This window comes from Haliotis asinina, chromosome 11, assembly GCF_037392515.1.
Source record: "Haliotis asinina isolate JCU_RB_2024 chromosome 11, JCU_Hal_asi_v2, whole genome shotgun sequence".
In the NCBI taxonomy this organism is placed as follows: Eukaryota; Metazoa; Mollusca; class Gastropoda; order Lepetellida; family Haliotidae; genus Haliotis; species Haliotis asinina.
In genome coordinates, this window is record NC_090290.1 from 57307808 (window position 1) to 57314737 (window position 6930).

The window sequence follows — 6930 nt, forward strand, 5'->3', positions numbered from 1 at the left end:
AACAGTTTATCAAAAGTTTTAAGCGATGCAATTGATGGATCATTACTTGTGGATGATTTAAAATATTTCTTGTTGTGGTAAAAATATGCATACCATTGAATGGCAACTGCAGTTGTGTTTAAACAGGATTAATAAATGTGTCTTGAAAACGGCTTTAAATTTTCTAAATCGAAAACTAACTGCATACATTTTAGTCGTAAATATATACCACATAAAGACCCTGAACTATCTCGAGATGGCACGCCAGTTAAAGTTGTGAAGGAGGCTAAGTTCTTGGGTCTAATCTTTGATTCACACTTAACGTTTTTACCGCATATTAAATCCCTTAAAACTAAATGCCTCAAAGCCCTTGACTTGTTGAAAGTGGTTTCAAATTCTAAATGGGGAGGGGATCAAGTTACCCTCCTCCATCTATATCGATCACTCATGTGTTCTAAACTTGACTATGGCTCCATCGTCTATGGTGGAGCCTGCAAAAGCAACTTAAAACTTTTTGATTCTGTCTATCATCAAAGTCTAAGACTTTGTCTTGGGTCTTTTAGAACTTCACCTATTGACAGTCTCTATGTTGAGGTTGATGACCCATCTCTTGAGCAGCGCCATATAAAGTTAGCTTTACAGTACATTACTAAATTACACTCTAATGAATCTAACCCTGCTTATGACTGTTTTCAATCCCCTGTATGAAGATTTATACAACATAAAACCTTCTCTTGTCCCGTCTCTAGGAGATAGAATTAAACCATTTCTTTCTTCGACCGGCATTGAGCTGGAAAACATAGCTCCCTCCCGTCTTCTGTCTTCTCCTTCTTGGCAGTTGGTCAAGCCTCAAATGGACCTAACATTGGCCACATTTAAAAAATCAGAAACTGGTGAATTACAGTATAAACAAGAATATAATCAACTAAAACATAAAGATTTACAGATGGGTCCAAGAACAGTGGTGCAGTGGCTTGTGCCACTGTCATTGGATCCAGGACAATATCTTCTAGATTACCAGACAGTTCTATTTTTACAGCTGAAACTAATGCCATACTAACGGCTCTTAAATATATTCACAGACACCCTAAACAGAAATAGTATATGATCTATTCCAACTCTCTTTCTTGCCTTTGGGCTATTAAAAATATTTTTTGTAAACATCCACTTTTAATTGAAATTACTGAATTGTATAATAATCTTGCTACTGGCCAATACGACATCGTCTTCTGTTGGTTACCAAGCCACTGAGGCATCTCTGGTTAGGCAATGGCCAATCTTGCTGCCAAGACAGCAATCATCAAATCTGTGAAACCACTTCTTATTCCATACATTGATTATAAAGCTAACATTAGATCTTACATCCGTGATTTGATGCAGAAGAAGTGGGACACCCAGGTAGGCTTCAATAAATTACGTGAAATAAAACCCTATATTGGTTATTCTTACTTGGATTGTCAGTCAAGATTTGAAGAGGTCATTATGAGACGATGCCGTATTGGTCACACCAGATATACACATAAATACCCATTGAAAGGTGAGGATCCTATATTTTGTGTCCCTTGTGATGAAAGAATCACGGTCAAGCATGTCTTGCTTGATTGGGTTGAATATTCCATCACAAGGGATACCTATTTTAAATCACATAGTCTGAAGGACCTTTTTACTAATATAAGTTCTCATTTTATTATTGCAGTTTCAAAAGAATTGGATTTGCTGAATGAATTGTAAATAGCTAATTTTTTATTATTGGTAGTTTAGATTAGTAACTGAGATTGTTAGTGGCTGTACCCTGAAAGGGGGTTGAAGCATTATAAAATTATTGTCCTCCTGAGAAGGGTGTGTAAGTCCCAAAACATTTGATGTAAATTTAAGTCTAATTTTGTTCCTGATTTACATAAAGGCATGCTTCCTACCAAATGTTAGTTTTCATGAATTCATAAAGGTAGGAGCTAACGTTTGTTTTGTCTATAGTGTGTATAGTGACTATACCTTGATGACATGGAGTCATTGTAGCTTTTGTGATGACGATATCTTAAGTAAAGACGTTGCTGCTATTGATGATGATGATGATGATGATGATGAAGACGACGATAGGCTCACAAGAGACAAATTAAAATGTACGACTCTGAGAATTAATACATTAAATAGAGACATGGATCTAAACGTATGAACCATGTTTGACAAACAAATATCAAGTGAAGACAAAGATTTCATATTGGCTACGCAAAGGAGGATGAAATGTATTTGATGAGGTCAAGTGACATAGGTTTGTTTTAATGATGCCTTAGTCAAATACAATGCAACTCAACTTAAACCAAACTAAGTGTAAACAATAGACAATGTATCCTATTTTATCACACCATATCATCAAAAGATGAGAGATAAAAAGCTTTTTTTGAAAATGTGATAGTGCAGCTAACTCTTGGTGCTGAGATGCATATACAGCACAGAAAAAGAAACGCAACTCCGCCTATTGTCAAGTTTTTACTTAGACGGCATAAACGTGAAAGCTTACTTTTATGAGAGTTATTTTTTTCGAAAACTGCATTTCCTTTGCTCTTCAGTATCCTTTATTACACTAACAGAACATAGAGAGGAAGGGACACCATGTATCTTATGCTGCAGTTGAAAATGGTTAAACGTGTGTAACATATGAGAGCAGTCTTATGAATGAATATGTATGGCATTGTATAAACAAATTGTGAATCTGTTAGCACCATTATATCATAGTTCGTGAAAAATGATAGAAGAATATAAATGGTTGAATTAAAGAGTTCCATTTGCCCGTGATATATAGTTGTTTGCCAGCACTGTCTTACTGAAGCGGACACTGATTCGTCAAGATGCTGATTCCAATTGCTGTCATTGTAGTTGCAACCGACATCTAAGAGGGCCTTGTGCCCCGTACCCCTTCACAAAGTGCATTTCAACTACCACTTTGGATCCGTGGATGGTGAGTTGAATACATTTAACAACAGTCTTGTAGAGACGGTCTCATCCAACATGGAACTGATCCTGGATTCTGATTGGTGAACCACATATGTTGTGAACGACGTTTGAATGAGCCATGGAATATGCTTCTTGTGTTCGATCGTCTCACGTTGAAGAAAGTCTGCTTGCGATATGTGATATTTCCTCTTCGCTTCTCGAAGGGATAAATTACCTGATGGGATCTCAGCATAGGCGTCACGTGATAGTTTGGTTCCTGGCATTTTGGTTATGCCATATACCTACAATATTTCTAATCAGGGTGCACTTTTTGCTTGGGTGAAAAAGAAAATTCATATCAGAGTTATATGTGGATGGTGCCCCACCTCTGTAAATTTATATGTGAACGGGTTTTTTTTTTGCAAACTAAAAGTAGTCGTATAAATGACTAGATGCGGATGCACCTTTGGTTTTCCCTGGAAATTTGCAGGCGATTTGTGCGGTCTCGTACCACCATTCCCTATAATACTTTCATTTTATGTAGCAACAGTCTTCTGCCAACTCTCGACATATTGAACATCTCAGCATCGCTGGAAATATTTCTTGTCTGCCAGAAACGATTTCAAAGTGTGGTGTGAATCAAGTTTGAAAACAACCGATACGACAATGGTTTAGGTTGATATTTTCAAGTGTTTGTCGAATAATGGATCAAAGACGGAATTATTTATTATAATTCCCTTCATCAATGCCGCACTTTTCACCGTAATCGTCCACTTTCTTCAATGTAAGGCGATCGAACACGAGAAGCATATTCTATGGATCATTCAAACGTCGTTCAGAACATCACCGGTTTGGGCACCGACAAATCACATCGTACAGCTGTAACACTGACAAACCACATCGTCCAGCTGTAACACTGCTGTAGCAAATGCCTACCTACGACAGAGACAGAACTGTACAAGTAACTCTGACTTCAGCAGGGCTTTCTTATGGATGAGGAACGTGTTTTATAGTTTCTATAGTTCTTTCAAGTTGTGTTCTCCGTTGTCTTTAGTATGGTGATCTGCCTTCACCTGTTGGCAGCCTACAGTAAATTTTCACATTGGATTGTTCTATTTAATAATATCGTTTCATAATATCATGCTAGTTTTACTTTAATACATATGATACACTAGTGTTTTATTGTTCCTCGACAACAGACATAATTTCTTATTGTATTGATCTATAAATAATAATATATTCTATTGTTCTCATCACGATATGATTCAAATATTGCTGATGTGACGATAAATATTAACTCACTCACTCACTTAAAGGTGTGCTCGGTTACAAACCGACATTTCATAGACCGTCAGCATTGAGTTGGTATGTTGTTAATTGCTGCGCAAAACTGATCAAAATGTATTTATCGAAGACTGGTATTTATCGACTAAATTTCAATGTGTAGAATACTTTGAGGGGTTACATCGATTGCGTTATGTCTTGTTGACCAAGAGCAATTAAAGTACAGTCGGAAATAGAAAAAACCCTGTTTTTCGGCTGTTACTCTATATCCCTCAAATTTACACAACTGCAAATAGGACATGTCAAAACATCTCACTTCGGCCTAACTGGGCCTTCAATGGGATGCGTAAGAGGTTATCCAGGAAAGAATCATATCTTAGCCAATATCTCTATCCCCCAGCCCGACCGCAACCATCGTCTGCTTCACCAGTCCTGGTTTTGTTTTTGAGAAGACCTCCTTCTACCTGTTTCTTTTTATACTGAAAGTGAGACACTGTTTTCGTTACATCCTTATAAGTGTCTGCATGAAAGTTATTATTTTTTACGTGAGCTTTCGTTTATAATGAAGACAAGTCTAATTTAAAAATTGACATTTAAACAGTGTCCTTTGTAATATAATATTATCTCACACTAATTTGCATAAAGCATGATCTGTTCCAAATAAATCTCTTTGTAGTTTGAACAAATCCACATTACTCATTTCTGCACCAATCTCTCCTCAGTAAAGTCTCTTTTCCATGTTTCCTATCTCCCTACAACTGGAACTGTAGTTAGGCCAAACTTTGTTTAACAGGTGTTTCACACTTTCACATATCAGCTACATAAACTGTTGAGATATACATGAAAAATCAGTTTTCCCCTATTTACAATAGTACTTTCGTGTGAATATGCGTTGTTTTGTGTTTATCATTAAATGACAACTCTGAAGACCATTTGCAGCTGATCATGAGAGGACATTACACAATGAATGAGCTGCTACTCCGGAACAGGCTGTAAAATATACCGTTCGCTAACGCTTTGGCCATTTCATTGCGCTGTCGTCCTCCAGACTATCAAAGATTCTTTCTTTGACACTCAACCAGGGTCCGCCTGTGTATTTTTGTTGATGTTATCACCTCCAAGAGGACCAGCCCGTATGTGGGTGAATGTTATGTGCGAAAACCAATCACATTGAGGTACTTTGATAAAGATAATCCCATATACTTAACACATTTAAGGTATTTTGTGATTTTTCAAAATGTATATCGTCATTTTGACATAATAAAGAATATAGGTGAAGTTTTTGATAAGGAGGATGGAACCAGGAGCCTTGATACATAACACACGTGGGTTTGTTTTGATAACGGCTGTTACGTTTCTAATGTGAATCTGTCTTAAACGATCTTGCCGACATGGTTTCAAGATTTTACTCGCGCTTTACACTTTAGGAAAAGTACTGTAAAAGCTACGAGTTTTATGAAGTACGTTTATGTATATCTTTTCAAGTTTAATCTTAAAAAGTGTGCTTACCTTTCTCTTCACCACGGATATTTTTTCTCGAGATCCTTCATACGTTGTTCAGCGCATTCATTTTAATTTAACCAGATTTATGGTTGTAAGGTTATTACAGGCAGGCTCAGACAACCTGTAGTCATTCAGTGAACTAAATCACGGTTTGACTTCCTACTAATTCTTCAGTTTAATAGATTATTATTTTTGTATGTACTGGAACTTGTACCAGCTGAAATATAATACTATTGTTTGCTTTAGAAATCCTATTTAACACGAGTTGCTCACAAATGAAATGGTACTATTTACCTATCTACAAAATAAGCTTGGCAGGCTGTTATGAACGGCGCACGCAATGCTGGACTTATGGTAACTTGAGAAATGCTGTGAGAGGCAAGAGATAGCTTTGGGATACTTCCCTTATATAACTGAGCAACAACTACCAAATCTGCACATACTGTACATGTTCTTTGCGTCATGGAAGATGTCTGAAGATGTCTGTAGTACATTCTAGAATTCTGTCTAGTACCACACGCATAATGTATTACACGTGGGCTATAGTTACACAATGGTGATCACTTCCACATGAGCACTGAACAAAAAGGCATTACACGGATCACAAATATTCCTAGTTTCAACAGTTCAATAAATCATTCTTTATTTACAGTACCGAAGAGGCCATACGCCTATGGTACATTTTACACCAGTAGCAGAGGGTGCAATATACAAAGATATATAGTAAGTAATATCACATTTGTAATACAGAGGATCTCGTATTCATGGCGTGGTATATATACACCGTTATTTTTTATTTCTATTTTTCCCCAATCGATTTTGACGTTTACTTAACCATTTGTAAAGACAAGCATCGTATCATTATGCAGAGTGCACTACAGTATATGTCTTGCTACCTTTCTTTGGAATCACTGAAAATGTCTTTAGTACAAATAACAGCGATATTTGGACGAGGTTCTAACACCGTCAGTCCTGACTGCAGTACATCCAACCCCAATGAAATATAATCTGTTTACTTTTAATCTCTCTCTCTCTCTCTCTCTCTCTCTCTCTCTCTCTCTCTCTCTCTCTCTCTCTCTCTCTCTCTCTCTCTCTCTCTCTCTCTCTCTCTCTCTCTCTCTCTCTCTCTCTCAAGCAAGAAACGTGAGTTCGTGACGTGCAACTAGGCATGTGTGCGATCCTGGCCACCGACTCATTTTGTCGACTAGGGAGTGAGGTCATGAGCATTTACGT